At 39.0% G+C, this 15,427-nt stretch overlaps 1 protein-coding gene across 2 annotated transcripts in view; it reads left to right on the forward strand.

Moving 5' to 3' along the window:
* ALPK2 (alpha kinase 2) overlaps positions 1-15,427 on the forward strand; it is an 84,519-nt gene that overhangs the window by 1,172 nt on the left and 67,920 nt on the right. For both annotated transcript variants that reach the window (XM_039358093.1, XM_039358094.1), the window contains exon 2: positions 14,125-14,168. The gene's annotated coding sequence lies outside the window, so the exon portion shown is untranslated. The remainder of the gene's footprint in view (positions 1-14,124; positions 14,169-15,427) is intronic.

The following is a 15,427-nucleotide window of genomic DNA, read 5'->3' on the forward strand; positions in this document are numbered from 1 at the left end:
CTTCTTTCAGAAAGCAGCATTTCAATATGTGGTTAAAAAGGGTTTTTTTTTTTTGTTTTTTGCATCAGAATTCTAGGTTCTTCACTGTAGTGTCTCCAACAGCTTGTGTATTTCATTTATTGATTTAATGTGTTCTATATTAACACAATATTCTTGAGTTACTCAAGCTTTCTCTCCAAGATTAGATTTGAACTCCAGAGATGCTACTTTTTTTGACATGGTATGGACCTACCTTAACTATTGTTCATTGTTCAACTAAGTCATCTCTAACTCTTTCCGACCCCGTGAAGCATAGCAAGCCAGGTCCCTTTATCCTCTGGTGTATTCTGGATTTTGTCCAAATTCATGTTCATTGCGTCAATGATACTATCTAACCATCTCATCTTCTGCTATCCCCCTTCTCCTTTTGCCTTCAATCTTTCCCAATACCAAGGTCTTTTCCAATGGCTGCTCTCTTCTCAATAGGTGGCCAAAGTATTTGAGCTTCAGCTTCAGTATCTGTCCTTCCAAAGAACAGTCAAGGTTGATTTTCTTTAGGATTGAGTAATAAGGATAGTATGTTTTAATTCACTTCAGTGATGTCTGGTGATGCTGGAAAATGCTACCAGCCATTAAGAGGGGGGGAGTGTTTTTCCTAAAACCTGACAAACACTTTGAAGCAGTATTCCAGTATCTGAGGGGCTGCCACAAGGCAGAGGGGGCCAGGTTGTTCACCAAAGCACCAGAGGGAAGGACGAGAAACAACGGTTGGAAATTGATCAAAGAGAGAAACAACCTGGAATTAAGGTGAAACTTCCTGACAGTGAGGACAATCAACCAGTGGAACAGCTTACCCCCAGAAATCATGGGTGCTCCATCACTGGAGATTTTAAAGAAGAGACTAGACATTCACCTGTCTGAGATGGTATAGGTTCTCCTGCTTGAGCAGGGGCTGGACTAGAAGACCACCACGGTCCCTTCCAGCTTCTATTCTATTCTGTTCTGTTCTACTCTACTCTACTTTACTCTACTTTACGACTGCCTACTTCAAGTGGAATTGACCCATCTGGTCTATTCAGCCAGAATGAGGATGTTTGAAAATGGTCCCCCCTAGGGAGCACCTTACTTCCAGAGACTTGAACTGCACTCTCTATAACTGTTTCTCAAAGGGCTGTGAAAACAGAGCTCTCCTGCAGAGCTTTTAATTACTCTGCTGTAATGAAGAATGAGGGAAAATGGAATTCATGGATGTGAGGTTTGTTTTTATGATTTTGCAAAGGTGTCAGCAGAAGCTCAAGGAAATCAAGATAATAGCTGTGATTGATCAAAGCCTCATCCCTTTTTATGTGCATCATTCACACAAGACATGTAGAAAGATGTTGGGGCTTCTGTCATGGTTCCGACAGATGAAACTCTTCAAAAGAACTTCGAGGCATTGTTTACCTTAAAGAATCTTTTATTCGAGAAACAAAGTATCCGGCACTACATAGTTAAACCCAAAGACTGAATTCCCCTCCCCTGGGCACAAAGTAGCAAAGCACAATTCCCTCCTCCAATTAACAGTCATAAATCACATTCCCCAATTAGCTTGAAACACGCTTTCTCCCCAGCCAGCCAAATCTTTATCAACTCTGGGGGCAGTAACCTTGGATTCCCTCCTCTGAGTTATTGTTATTACTAACTGGACTCTCATCCACATCCCCCCCTCCCAGCATCAACTAACTCTAGCAAGAGCATCCGATGTTAGCAGCATTGACAGCTTCATTCCAACAGTTGTGGATGCCATCTTGATCTTTTGACCTCAACCAATACTCCTGATTTCATGTTCAGCTTTTCTAAACCATCAGGCACCCTTGTAATAACAATAGCAATCACACTTAGATTTATATACTGCTTCATAGTGCTTTACAGTCCTCTCTAAGCAGTTTACACAGGCAATATATTGCCCCAAACAATCTTGAGTCCTCATTTTACCAACCCTGAGTCAACCTTGAGCTCGTCAGAATCAAATTCCCAGCATGAGCAGAGTTAACTTCACTCTAACCACTGTGCCACCAGTTTTTATAATAGCAATACAGCAATAATAAATACATAAACCTTCAAAGATAAAAAGTGACCACTGGTCAAAATGGTTGCTCTTAATTTCCAGAAATAGGACAAAAGACTTCCCTATATAATTGTCCATTCAGACTTTTCAGAAAGGCTGATGAATCCACTTTTATTCTGAACAAATAATATTAATTGCATCTAATTGATTAACTGTCCAACAATCATTTAATTTTTTTTTTAGTTACACTAGAAGCCATAATCTTGGATCTGAGAATATAATTTTTAAAAGACTGAACAACCTGCCAAAGCATTTGAGGTTCAAATCTCATCACAGGTGTTATGGACTGGGCTAGTATATCACAATAAATTGTGCTTTACTTAATCATGTTAGTTGAACAAACTATGGTTGATTGAATTCGCACCTCACACTGAGCCACAGGTCATGATTTACAAGCTGTGACAGCTGTGTGTGATCTGTGAATCCATCCACTATGGTGCCACTTGGTGCCGCTGGCTTCTCCACACATTACAGATATTACAGAAACATCTGTCATAGGAAGTGTGCATACGCTCCTATAATATTACCTTATTTTGCAGGCTGCTAAAAAAATGATGGAGCACATTCAGAGAACAATGGATAAATGGGGTCTGTCCTTTTGAATAGCTGTGCAAGGGCATTAGAGGCAGGAAAGGCTTTTCCCTCCAGTCTTTCCTTTCTTTAAACACACCAGAGTGAGAAGATAAGGAACACACACAAACCAACCCCCGCCAGTGTGAATGAGCACATAAAGAAGGCTTGAATAATTGGGTGCAGCTGCCAGACCTTGATTAAAGTAACAGGTGGTGCAAAGCCCAACCAGCATGCCTGGTTTTAATGCTCTTCTCTTTGAGTTTCCCAGGTTCCAGAAAGTATAAGGGAACTTGCTTCCTCTGCACCACCCCCATGGATCAAAGCCATTACAGGGCTGTAATAATACAGCCTTTGGTCTTTTTACATCAGATCCCAGTTCTTGGTTACTATTATTCACCCAACCACCTCTTTTAAACAGATTATTAGTCATTCTCTTGTTTAAAAAGAATCAAGCACGAAATTGGTGTTCTTTTGGTAACGGTGGATGCATTTTTAAAGAAGGGAAGGAAATAGCCTTGCTTTAGAAAAACCCTCTCCCGTGCTGATGTGGTTATGTAAATTGCAGGACATTCATCAGCTTTAGCATTGGCTTCTCCGTGCATTTTTAAATCTTTTCCTGTACCTGTTTAAATCCTACTTCATATGAGTCTGATTTAGCTGTCAGCCTACCTACATTTTATATTAGAAGTAGATAAGGTAAGGTAAGGTAAGGTAAGGTAAGGTAAGATAAGATAACCTTTATTGTCATTTTTTTACTGTGGGTACAATGGCACACATCAAAAATGAAATTTAGTTGCCCGCTCTCAAAGTGAAACACCTACTTGACACACACTTAAACATACTATGTACAACATATGTATAGACCCACACCCCTACATAGCAAATAAATATTAAATACTGTCCCTCTTGAATATATAACGGAAGGAGGAAGCTTGAGAGTTCACAAGGTTAATGCTGTATGGAATGAAACTATGGCTGAATCTGGATGTTCTGCTGTGGATACCATGAAGGTAACAAGGAAAACAGGTCGTGAAGGGGATGTGTAGTGTCCAAGATAATCTTACGGATTCTGCTCAAGCAACGCTTCTGTGCTATGTTCTGGATCATATTCCTTCCTTTGGGCCCACCAGTTCCCCTGCTTCATCAGACTTTTAGTTATTTAAGAAACCATTAAAATTAATGGAAAGGTTTTAAAATTAAGTGCTGCAAAGTACAATGCTAATCTCTAGCAAGATTCACAAGAAAGTTTCTAGGTCCTAGAATGGGACAACTTGCCTCAGCTAACTCGCCCTGGCCAACTCAGCACAGCCAACTCAACATGGGACCACTCACTGTGGGACAATTCAATAATTCTATTTAACTATTTAAAATAATTAAAATTAATTTAAATTTTTGTCATATTTCATTTTGGCCCTTCTTTGGCATCATTTCTTTAATCATTCCATTCCACTATTTGCTGATATTAGTGTAACTTTTATCCTGCGGTGAGTTGTCCTGCAGTGAGTTGCCTGTGGCAAGATAACCAGGGCAAGTTAGCTGTGGCGAGTTGGCCGTGGCGAATTGTCCTAGACCAGTGACGGCTAACCTTTTAGAGACCGAGTGCCCCCAATCTGCCCCTGCTCTGCCCCCCACTCCTCCCGCCTGGCCCCCAGTCTGCCTCTGCCCCGCCCGCAGGGCCATCCACTGCCTCCACAGCCTGCTGCAGATCACCCATGTCAGCAACTGGTCTGCACAAACAAGCGAAGTCCCATCCGTGGGATGCAGGCAGCATACAAAATTATGCACTCTCCGGTCTGTGGAAAAACCTTTCTCCACAGAACTGGTCCCTGGTGCCCAAAAAGGTTGGGGACCTCTGATCTAAATAAATAAATTGTAATAGGTACCACTTTGCATAATTTTAAAAGAAGATTAGATTCACAGAGGCTATTAGTTAAGTTACCTCCAATATTGGAAGTTCGAAGTTGACAAATGCTAGAGACAGTGAATGTGGAGGAAATATTTTGACCTTTGTATTTATATCTAATGGGCCACTTTGAGTAACATGTTGCTGACTAACCCTTTGCTGTGTCCAAATATATTTGTTCTTAGGGCCTTCTGAGGAAACCGATTTAAAATAGGACAGTTAAGACATTAGAACTGGAAAAACTGGTCACAGGCATATATAGGTCATTTTCCCAGCAGCAAATTAGAGCATTTTCTAGAATCATCCAACTATTGCTATACCAAAATAAATGGATAATAAGAACAGATGGCTGGTTGATATTTGAGGGCAGTATAAGTCACTTATAGGAAACTGTTTACAAGATGGATTTGCAATTTTATTACTTGTAATTTACCCATTATCTGGGTTCTCATAACGGTGAACTCACCAAACAGGCTGAATCTGTACAATATCCCAAGTAAAGACATAAAAAAAACATTATCCCAAGTTAAAATGAATCAGGCATACAGGTAACACCTCGACTTACAACACACAATTTTTGTTGTAAGTCGAAGTTGACACTTCGACTTACAACACAGAATTTATCTAGTGACCGTTCAAAGTTACAATGGAACTGAAAAAAGTGACTTTTGACCTTTTTCACCCTTATGATTATTGTAGTATCCCCATAGTCTCCTGATTAAAATTTGGATGCTTGACAACTGATTCATATTTATGACGGTTGCAGTGTCCCAGGGTCATGTGATCAACTTTTGCAACCTGATGAGCAAAGTCAAAGGAGAAGCCAGATTCACTTAACAACCATGTTACTAACGTAACTGCAGTGATTTACTTAATAACGGTGGCAAGAAAGGTAATAAAATCAGGCAAAATTCACTTAACATTGTCTCACTTAGCAACAGAAATTTTCGGCTCAATTGTGGCCGTAAGTTGAGAGCTACCTGTAGTATCTCATAAAAGTGTTACTACTTGGTGTTAAAGTGACGTGATTAAGCATGTTATGTGAACCAGCCATCATTCTCATTATGGATCAATCACTATAATTGGATTAACCCTGCATAGTGAGTCCAAACAAATTCCATTATAGGTTAGATAACAATTACCGATAATCTTTAAGGTAGATTTTCTATTTTCTAAACAAAAAAGCCCAAATTGCTTTAGCCATTCTTTTTTTGAAAGGAAAGTTTTTCCTATTAACCCGACATGTATGTCAAAGTACAATAAGCTGAATGCAAAAGGCTAATAGATAGGAAAGCTGCAACAAAAAGCTTTAATAAAATCCACCCATCAGGAAACATTAATTTGCATTCTATTAGAAGCAAGAAAATCTTTGCTGTGTTTCCAGGTTTTCCATAGAATGGCTTTAAGAGAACATTTTGAATCCAGGATAAGCTTGAACAGTGAATCATGCAGAATGGTGTGACTCAGTTGTCAAGTACCCATAGAGTATTTTGTAATGGTCCAAAGTAGATGAAATCTAATACAACTTATTTTGAGGAGTTCTTGATGCTCTCTGAGTTTGGTTGTTTACTTGCAGATGCTTCATTACACAACTAGATAAGATAGAGATAAACCACCTTTACACACTATTCAAATAATAAAACCTAGTATGGAAACAAAAAGTCTACAGGTAGACCTCAATTTACAACAGTCTCTTGCAGCATCTCCATGATCATGTGATCAACATTCAGATGCTATAAACTATTTCTCTTTCTATTGCACAGAGACCTCATTTGTTTGGTTGCAGATGAATTAACTTTGAAGGCCAATGTCACATCTACCACCTCGGTCCTGCTTTCGTCTTGCTTCAGTGCCAGCCTGCCATAGACTTTGGGGGGGAGGGGAAAGAGAAGCTGTTTGGGAGGGGGGACTCCAGAGTACAGATACCTTTCGACTTACAACAGTTCATTTAGTGACCATTTGAAATTACAACAGCACTGAAAAAAGTGACTTACAACCGTTGCAGCATCTCCATGATCACATGATCAAAATTTGGATGCCTGGCAGCTGGCATGTATTTATCACAGTTGCAATGTTCTGGGGTCATGTGATCACCTTTTGTGACCTTCTGACAAGCAAAGTTAATGGGGAAATCAGATTCACTTAACAACAGTGCTACTAACAACATCTGCAATGATTCACTTAACAACTGTGGCAAGAAAGATTGTAAAATGAGGCAAAACTCAATTAACAACTGTCTCACTTAGAAACAGAAAATTTGGGCTTAATTTTGCTCATAATTTGAGAATTACCTGCACAACAGATCTACTGTACTGTAGCGGAGAATTATTAGATAAGCAGAGATTAACACCAGATGAACCATTAGACAGAAAATTATAATCAAAGAACCATCAATGAGGAATCTACCAAAATGGCAAAACACCTAGCTACTACATGTAAATCCCACACTCAAACACTTCCACTGATGATGTTACCTAGTTGGGTAATGAAGTAGCTACAAGCAAACTCAGCAAACACCAAGAACTCCACAGTTTAACCCCGAGCTAGCTATGTTCTCTTCTATTGGACCAACTTGTTCCCCAACAGTAAAATATCATGTAAGTATATACAGTAGATAGGTTCAACAAGTAACACTGGAGAAACCATTTATGGAAGCCTTAGTGTTTCAAATGTACTTACAGAAATGTGGAAAGCGTCAATAACAAATGTCTCTTCAAAGGAATATATTTGCAATTTAGGCAGATATTTTGATTGCCTTTTCTTTGTGGCAGGGGAAGAAAGGGAAGGAAACACTTTGGCAATCAATTATAAAAGCTGTTTCATTCAAAGTGGAATAATTATGCACTTAAATTATGCACTTAATTTACCCATTTGTTCATATCTAAGAAGATAATTGTGGAGCAAATGTAGTAAACAGAAGACAAGGATTAAAAAGTAATGGAGTTATCCTTTCCAATATTGTTTGCATAATAATGACTTATCCTTGCACAATATGATTTTTATAGTTCTTTTCAACAAAATGTACAAATCTGCTTTATCTACTTGTTGAAGTGTTGTCGGTATTCTGGATGATATTTCATGTAGTATCATGTAGGTGCTTTTTTTTTCCAAAAGGTAATTGGACTTTCTTTGTTTTTGTTTGAAGACATTTTGCTTCTCATCCAAGAAGCTTCTTAGAACTGAAGAAGCTTCTTGGATGAGAAGTGAAACATCTTTAAGCAAAACAAAGAAAGCCCAGTTGCCTTTTGAAAAAAAAAAAAGCACCCTTGGAACAACCATAACCCGGATGACTGAGAATCAATATAGACATTTGTGGCGAGGTTTCTCTGTAGAAGCTATATGGAAACACAAAGTAAGGATAATTCTCTCTACATATGATTGCAGGAGGTGATAGATCGGTAATCCTTGACTTCTAACCAATTGCTTAATGAGTTATGACCAACCTGCAAAAAGGGACTTAGGAAGCATATCCAAAGTTCTGATGGTTCACCTCACCTCCCATGATCACATGACTGCACTTTGGGTATTTGGCAACACAACTGCATTTACAGCTGCTTGCAGTTTCCTGCAGATTTCTAGGACCACATTTTACAACAGTTACTTACAGTTAGTTAGTTATGGTTTTTTGGCAAAACCACACCATAGTGAACAAGAAATTCATTTAACAGCTACAGCATTCACCTACAACTGTTGTATTTATTAATAACCACTGCAAAAAAATATTGTGAAATTGGGTCAGTCATGTGACCAACCTCTGTTGCAATCATAATGGGCAAGCTCCATTATGGTCATAATTTGAGGGCTGTCTGTGTATACAGTGAACTCCATATTGGTTTTCCCATACCAACACTGCTCCTGTGTGCCTATGCTACCTTTTTTGCATTGTATCTATAACAGCAAGCTAGCTGGGGGAATTCTGGGAGTTGAAGTCCACATACCTAAAATTGCCAAGTTTTAGAAATAACTGCTTTAGTTTGTAGGATCTATTTTATTTTACTGTCACCCCAAGAATTCAGCAAGTCGAGTTGATACCAAAGACATCAAGTTAGAACTTAAGAATTCTGACTCTTGTTTTGCTTGTCAGAATTTAATTTATCTTCACAGAGTTTCTACATACATTTTCTAGCCTACATCTTTCCTGTAAGATAATTTGGAGGGATTGTGATGTATGCTATTTATTCAGCAAAAGCACAAAATGCAACATTGGAAAAAAGGTATGGATAAGATGCAAGCGACCTCTTTTAAAAAGCTGAATACATTGGCTATAATATTATTGGTTACACAATAAGTTTGGTGTAGCATCAGTTCTGAATTTCAGTTCCTTACATTGAGAACCAGACTAATAAAAACCTAATCTTAGCCAACTAGCTGATAACCACTGGAATGGTAAGATTGTAATGCTGCCTTTATCCAAACAGCTCATCTGCTTAACTGTTGTCAACAGATAAGGAAAATTGTTTCAACCCTTAGGGTTAGGACCTTGGGCAGGGTTATGAGATTGTTCCCCCCCCCTTAAACCCTATTTCCCATCTACCCATCTCTACAACAATCTACCCCCAATGTTCCAAGAATTGAATACTTTGTCATCAAAGTACTTTAGAAAATTGCAAATATTACAGAAAGCTGGGGAAAACCCCACACAGTAAGACTGAAAGAGAACACACCCATCCGTTTAAAGGGATGGCCTGTTTTCTATTATGTTCTATATATAGAGTAGTGTGGTATATATACAGTATAGCGTTCTGCATTGTTTTCTATTCCTTTCAATGGGGTTTTTCCTCTCTTACGTTCCAGTACCATGACCATTCCACCCTGTAAAATTGGAAACCATTCATGTGTAGTCAGGAGTAGAGTAGAGTAGAGTAGAGTAGAGTAGAGTAGAGTAGAGTAGAGTAGAGTAGAGTAGAGTAGAACCTTGGAAGTTTTCTAGTCCAGCCCTCTGCTCAAGCAGGAGAACCTATACCATCTCAGATAAGTGACTGTCCAGTCTCTTCTTAAAAATCTCCAGTGATGGAGTGCCCACAATTTCTGAAGGCAAGCTGTTCCATTGGTTAATTGTCCTCACTGTTAGGAAGTTTTTCCTTAATTCCAGGCTGCTTCTCTCTTTGATCAGTTTCCCACCATTTTTTCTTGTCTTGCTCTCTGGTACTTTGGAGAATAGTTTGACCACCTCTTCTTTGTGGCAGCCCCTCAAATATTGGAATACTACTATCACGTCACCCCTATTTCTTCTTTTCTTTAGACTAGCCAAACCCAAGCCGTTCTTCTTATGTTTTAGTCTCCAGGCCTTTAATCATTTTAGTTGCTCTTCTCTGAACTTTTTCCAAAGTCTCAACATCTTTTTTGTAGTATGGTGACCAAAATTGGTTGCAATATTCCAGGTGTGGTCTTACTAGGGTTTTATAAAGCGGTACTAATACCTCGCGTGATCTTGATTCTATGCCTCTGTTTATACAACCCAGGATTGTATTAGCTTTTTTGGCTGCTGCTGCACACTGCTGGCTCATAGTCAAGCGATCGTCCAGTAGGACTCCAAGGTCCCTCTCACAGTTACTGTTTTTGAGCCAGGTCTCACCTAATCTGTACTTAAACCTTTGATTTTTCTTACCTAAATGTAAATTTTTGCTTTTCTCCACACTGAAACTCATTTTGTTGGATAGGGCCCATTGCTCAAGTTTGTTAGGATCTTTTTGGATCCTGAGCTTGATCTTCTGGGGTGTTGGCTATTCCTGTTACAGTTTGGTGTGTCTGCATATTTGATGAGTTCCCCTTCAATTCCCCCATCTAAAGCAGATGAAGTCATCTGCCCAGTAGTCTTACTGGGCCTAAGACAGAGCCTATGGTATATTGGAAGGAACAGCTTCTCCTACCGCCACTTGAGGTTAGAAGAAGATACAAATACCTTTAATGATTTTGATCATTGGGACTGAGTTTCAGGGAGGTAGATTTAGGACTGACACATTAACCTCCTTTTTTAAAAGTGTCTTTCACTTTTCTGTTTACAAAGCAGTTTGTCCCAAGCATGTCTGCAAAATGTCCAGACACGGTTTTGTGCCATTGTGTTTGAAGCTCTCAAGTGTTGAGTCCGTGGCGGGAAAACAGACACGAGAAGCAGCTGGAGTTCTCAGTTTCATTTATTCAGCGTTCAGCTTACAGGAAGATGGCTTCAGCCTCGCCCAAACGCCTCGCAGCCTCTTATATAGGCAACTCCCGGGTAAATGGGTTACTTTTCCCGCGCCAGCACCCAAAACTTATGTTGCTAAGTGAGAAATTTGTTAAGTGACTTTTACCCCATTTTATGACTTTTCTTGCCACATTTGTTAACTGAATCACTGCCGTTCTTAAATTAGTAACATGGTTGTCGTTAAGAGAATCTGGTTTCCCCACTAACTGCTTGCAAAAGGGTATCACATGACCTGGGACACTGCTTGCAAAAGGGTATCACATGACCTGGGACACTGCAACCATCTTAAATGTCAGTCAGTTGTCAAGCACCTGAATATAAATCACATGATGCGGCAATGGTCATCTGTATGAAAAAGGGTCACTTTTTTCAGTGCCATTGTAATTTCAAACAGTCACTAAATCAGGGGTTCTCAATCTTGGCAACTTTAAGACTTGTGGACTTCAACTCCCAGAATTCCTCAGCCAGCTTTGCTGGCTGAGGAATTCTGGGAGTTGAAGTCCACAAGTCTTAAAGTTGCCAAGGTTGAGAACCCGTGAACTAAATGAACTGTTAGTCATGGACCACTAAAGTAAAGCCAGGTCTGAGTTTTCACGCCAGTTCCCTAGTGAAATCCCCCAGTTTCCTACGCCTGCCCCCCCATTGGTCCCCGTGTGTCCAATCATATTCAAACCAGATGTTTTCATAACAGCAGTCCTTGGAATGCAGCGGCATTCTTCTCTCTGGCCAAGTGTCCTTCAGATGTTGTTTCTGGCTGGCACAAACTACAGGTAGTCCTTGACGTACGACCACAATTGAGCCCAAAATTTCTGTTTCTAAGTGAGACATTAGTTAAGTGAGTTTTGCCCTATTTTTGCGACCTTTCTTGCCACAGTTATTAAATGAATCATTACAGTTATTAAATTAGTAATATCATTGTTAAGTGAATCCATCTTCCCCCTTGATTTTGCTTGTCAGAAAGTTGCAAAAGGGGATCACATGATTCCGGGCATTGCAACCGTCCTATTTAAATAGTTAAATGCTTAAATATGAGTCCTTTGCCAAGCATCCAAATTTTGATCATGTGACCATGGAGATGCTGGAATGGTCATAAGGGTGAAAATGGTCATAAGTCACTTTTTTCAGTGCCAATGTAACTTCAAATGGTCACTAAATGAACCGTTATAAGTTGAGGACTACCTGTACTTTGGAGTTCTCCCACTCCCAAATGGCTTCCCTCCCACCCCAAGTCTATGGCAGGCTGGCACTGAAGCAAGGCGAAAGTCACGGGAGCGAGATGTGCAGAATTAATTCCTCTGCAACCAAACTAAATTAATTCATCTGCAACCAAACAAATGATGTCTCTGTGCAATAGAAATACTTTGACTTTGAATTGTATCCAAAGATGACTGATTGAGTGATTGATTGATTGAAAGTCACACTGGGCAACAAATCTACTTATACTACTGCTTATGTTTGTCCCAAGTAAAATATGTAAATTAAAAATATAAATCACTTAGTTGGTGGATTATTAGTCCTGTGCTACTTGCAGGATAGTCTAGGCTGATGAAATCACTTTATTAAGATTTTAGAGAAGTCTAGTTGTTTCCCATTATTATATTGTTTCCTGACTAACAAGAGACAGCAAAAAAGTTTCACGGGGGTTAAGATTGCTATGATATAAGATGGTGACAGAGCCAGGCATTTCTCATTAGGAGAACTTCTTGTTTGGCCATTATGCCTTCTGTGTCTTTGTTAGAAGATGGAAATGTCATGCTCTCTTCTGTGGGAGCTGGCAAGGTCTATTGGGTCATATTCAAAGTCTTATTTGAATTCTTTAATCAAAAGACTTTTGCAGAATTAATGAAGTGAAGACTTTGCAGAAGTATCTTGGAATGTATATAATATAATGGCCCTAAGAAATGGTTCTATCATTAAAGTTTAGACAATGTCATAAAGGAAGTAAAATCACTGTTGAGTTGCATTACACTCCTATGAGTTAAATGGAGACATCCATATTTTTGTTGGTAATGATTTGGAAGTAATTTATATTTATATTTCCTTGATTTTTTTAAAAAAACTTACTAGTCTAGCTTATAACTCAGACATGTCAATCCTGCGACGTCACGTGACATCACGCAACGTATTGGGACAGTTTTGCCATTGCTGGCAATGGGGAGGGCATGGCTTCCACATGGTGCGTCCGGCCCAAGGGCCGACAGTTTGATACCCCTGCTATAACTCTACTGAACTTTTTTTTTTAAAGGTCCTTAAGTTTAGGTAAGCACTGCCACCCACTGTGATGGTTTTACACAGCCTTGCAATTACTTTGTATTCAAGAGTAGTAAATTGATACAATTTTTAAAAATACTATCCACCCTCTAGATTTTCTTTCTCTTTTTTTTTTTTTTACCTCAGCTGGGTTCACACAAAATTCTAACTAAAATTCTAGCCTTAGTTTTTAATCAATGTTTTGTGGTTTAGCATTGTATGCCAACCTGGCCACAAATCATGGCATAGTTCAATGCCTAAACCTAATGATTATAAACTAATTGGATTCAAATATTGTACTAAACCATTATAAACTACAGTTTATAAAATAAATTACAGCATAGTTATTTGGATTTGCAAAGCACTAACTCCACTTTACAAATCATAATGATAGGTTCCCTGAGCTCACATATACAATATGCTAATCCACCCAGAGTTTGTATGTTAGATTTATGACCATATCAGTTTTCTAGATAAATAAATCTTTCATGCACATCATCCATATTTCAGCACCTTCTTGTGATTTAACCAATCTTCTTAAGTACTCCATTCCCATTGCATTCAACTTGATTTAGATTTCTTGTGAATACAGGTAATCCTGGGTTAATAATCACTCATTCAGTGACTATTTGAAGTTATGCCACAGCATCTCTTTCAATGTATATTCACCATTGTGTGCCTGCCTCTCTTCTAATCCCTTTCTCTCCAATGAAAGCAAATATAAACATTAATTTCCTGCTTGCTAATTATTTCAGTGCTGGGAGTGGGGAAAAGAAAATCACAATCATGGTCATGTGATTTCCCATCGAGTGACTACTTTGCTTAATGCTAGAACTACTGGGCCGAATTGTGGTTGCTAACCAAAGGCTGTGTGTAGTTTCTGTATATCTCCATCAATATAATCTTTATTCTCTGTAACTGTCACATCACCCGTGGAATACACCATAGATATGATTTAAGTTAGTTAGCACACTTATTACGGAACATAGGTCAGCATAACTTATAAATGTTTACTGTATCTGTGGATTGGGGTGATTATTCAAATGTACATCGAATGTCCCAGATTTATTCACAATGCAATGTGTAGATTTGCAACTGCTCTGATCATTTTCTGTTCTTTATTTCCAGCTGAAGACAGCCTGAATATAAAACCCATTCTCTAATATTCTCAGGTAATAAAACATGAATTGAATTGTGTTGTTGCTCAGGGAAGAAGCTAATGTTTACAAATATTTCCCTGTGAAAGCCATTTTTTCTCTTTTGCATGTTTCCAGATTTAAGAATGAACATGCAATCAGTAAAAAACCCAGGAAGGTATTTCCATATATGAAATCCAAGGAGATAATCAGTTTTATGACCTAAGTCTGTTATTGCCACTTTCTTCATATCTCGAAACTGGAAACCTGTCTACAAAACATCGAGGAAATCACTGCCAATATTATCCTATGAAAGTTTATTCTGAAGTAATCCTCCCTAGAACATAGAGTTGGAAGAAACCTGGAAGTCTTCTAGTCCAGTCTCCTGCTCAAGGGAGAAATCCTATCATCCCAATCAAAGGCTGTCCAACTTTGGCTTGAAAACTTCCACAGACAGAGCATCCATGACTCCAGGAGGCAGGTCATTCCATAATTTAACACCAATGAAGGAGACTATTTGTAGTTCAGGGTTGAAATGAGGGGTCCTTGGTGCTCTCTGAACTTGCATGTTTTCTTGCAAACATTTCATTACCCTAACTAGGTAACATCATCAATGCTAGTAAGAAGTGCTGTTTGCTATCAGTTTATATTCTGATGTTTTGCCTGTCTGGGTGGGTGGGAGTGGTCTTAGAAATGTTTTGGTTGGGTTGCTTACTAATGGACCTCTGGAATTTCTAGAAGCCTGGCATTCTGACACATCAGCCATCAATAGACACATAGACATTAACAACATCTAAACCATGCAAAAGAGGCAATCAACCAGCCCAAAGGAGAAAAAGTCTCCAGCACTTCACCAGTAATCAGCACTAGATCAGCATAGATTAACTCCAGACCAACAATCAATACCCCAATCAAGAAACTGCAAAAGAGCCAATAGTAAACAGCCCAACCAAAGAATCCCTAAGACTGCCCCCAGACTCTGCTAAAGAGGGCTGTAAAGCACTGTGAAGTGGTATATAAGTCTAAGTGCTATTGCTGTTGTTCTTACAAGGATGCCTGAGGGTTTAGAAAAGCTATTTGTAACTCTTGCATCCTAATTTAGTCTATTTGTAACTCTTGCATCTAATCTAGTCTATTTTGAAGGGTTGACTGTGTATCTTTGCATCAATCTGGACTCCTGGTGACTACGTAGACAAATTCTTACACTTTTCTTGATACTGAAGGCCTAAGCTAAGGCAAAACTCATGATCTCCCAGTTTCTAGCCTATACAAAACTAGCTCTTAGTTTAGCACAT

The sequence above is a fragment of the Crotalus tigris genome, unplaced genomic scaffold, assembly GCF_016545835.1.
Source record: "Crotalus tigris isolate CLP2741 ecotype Arizona unplaced genomic scaffold, ASM1654583v1 scf7180000018975.1359446, whole genome shotgun sequence".
Lineage (NCBI taxonomy): Eukaryota > Metazoa > Chordata > Lepidosauria > Squamata > Viperidae > Crotalus > Crotalus tigris.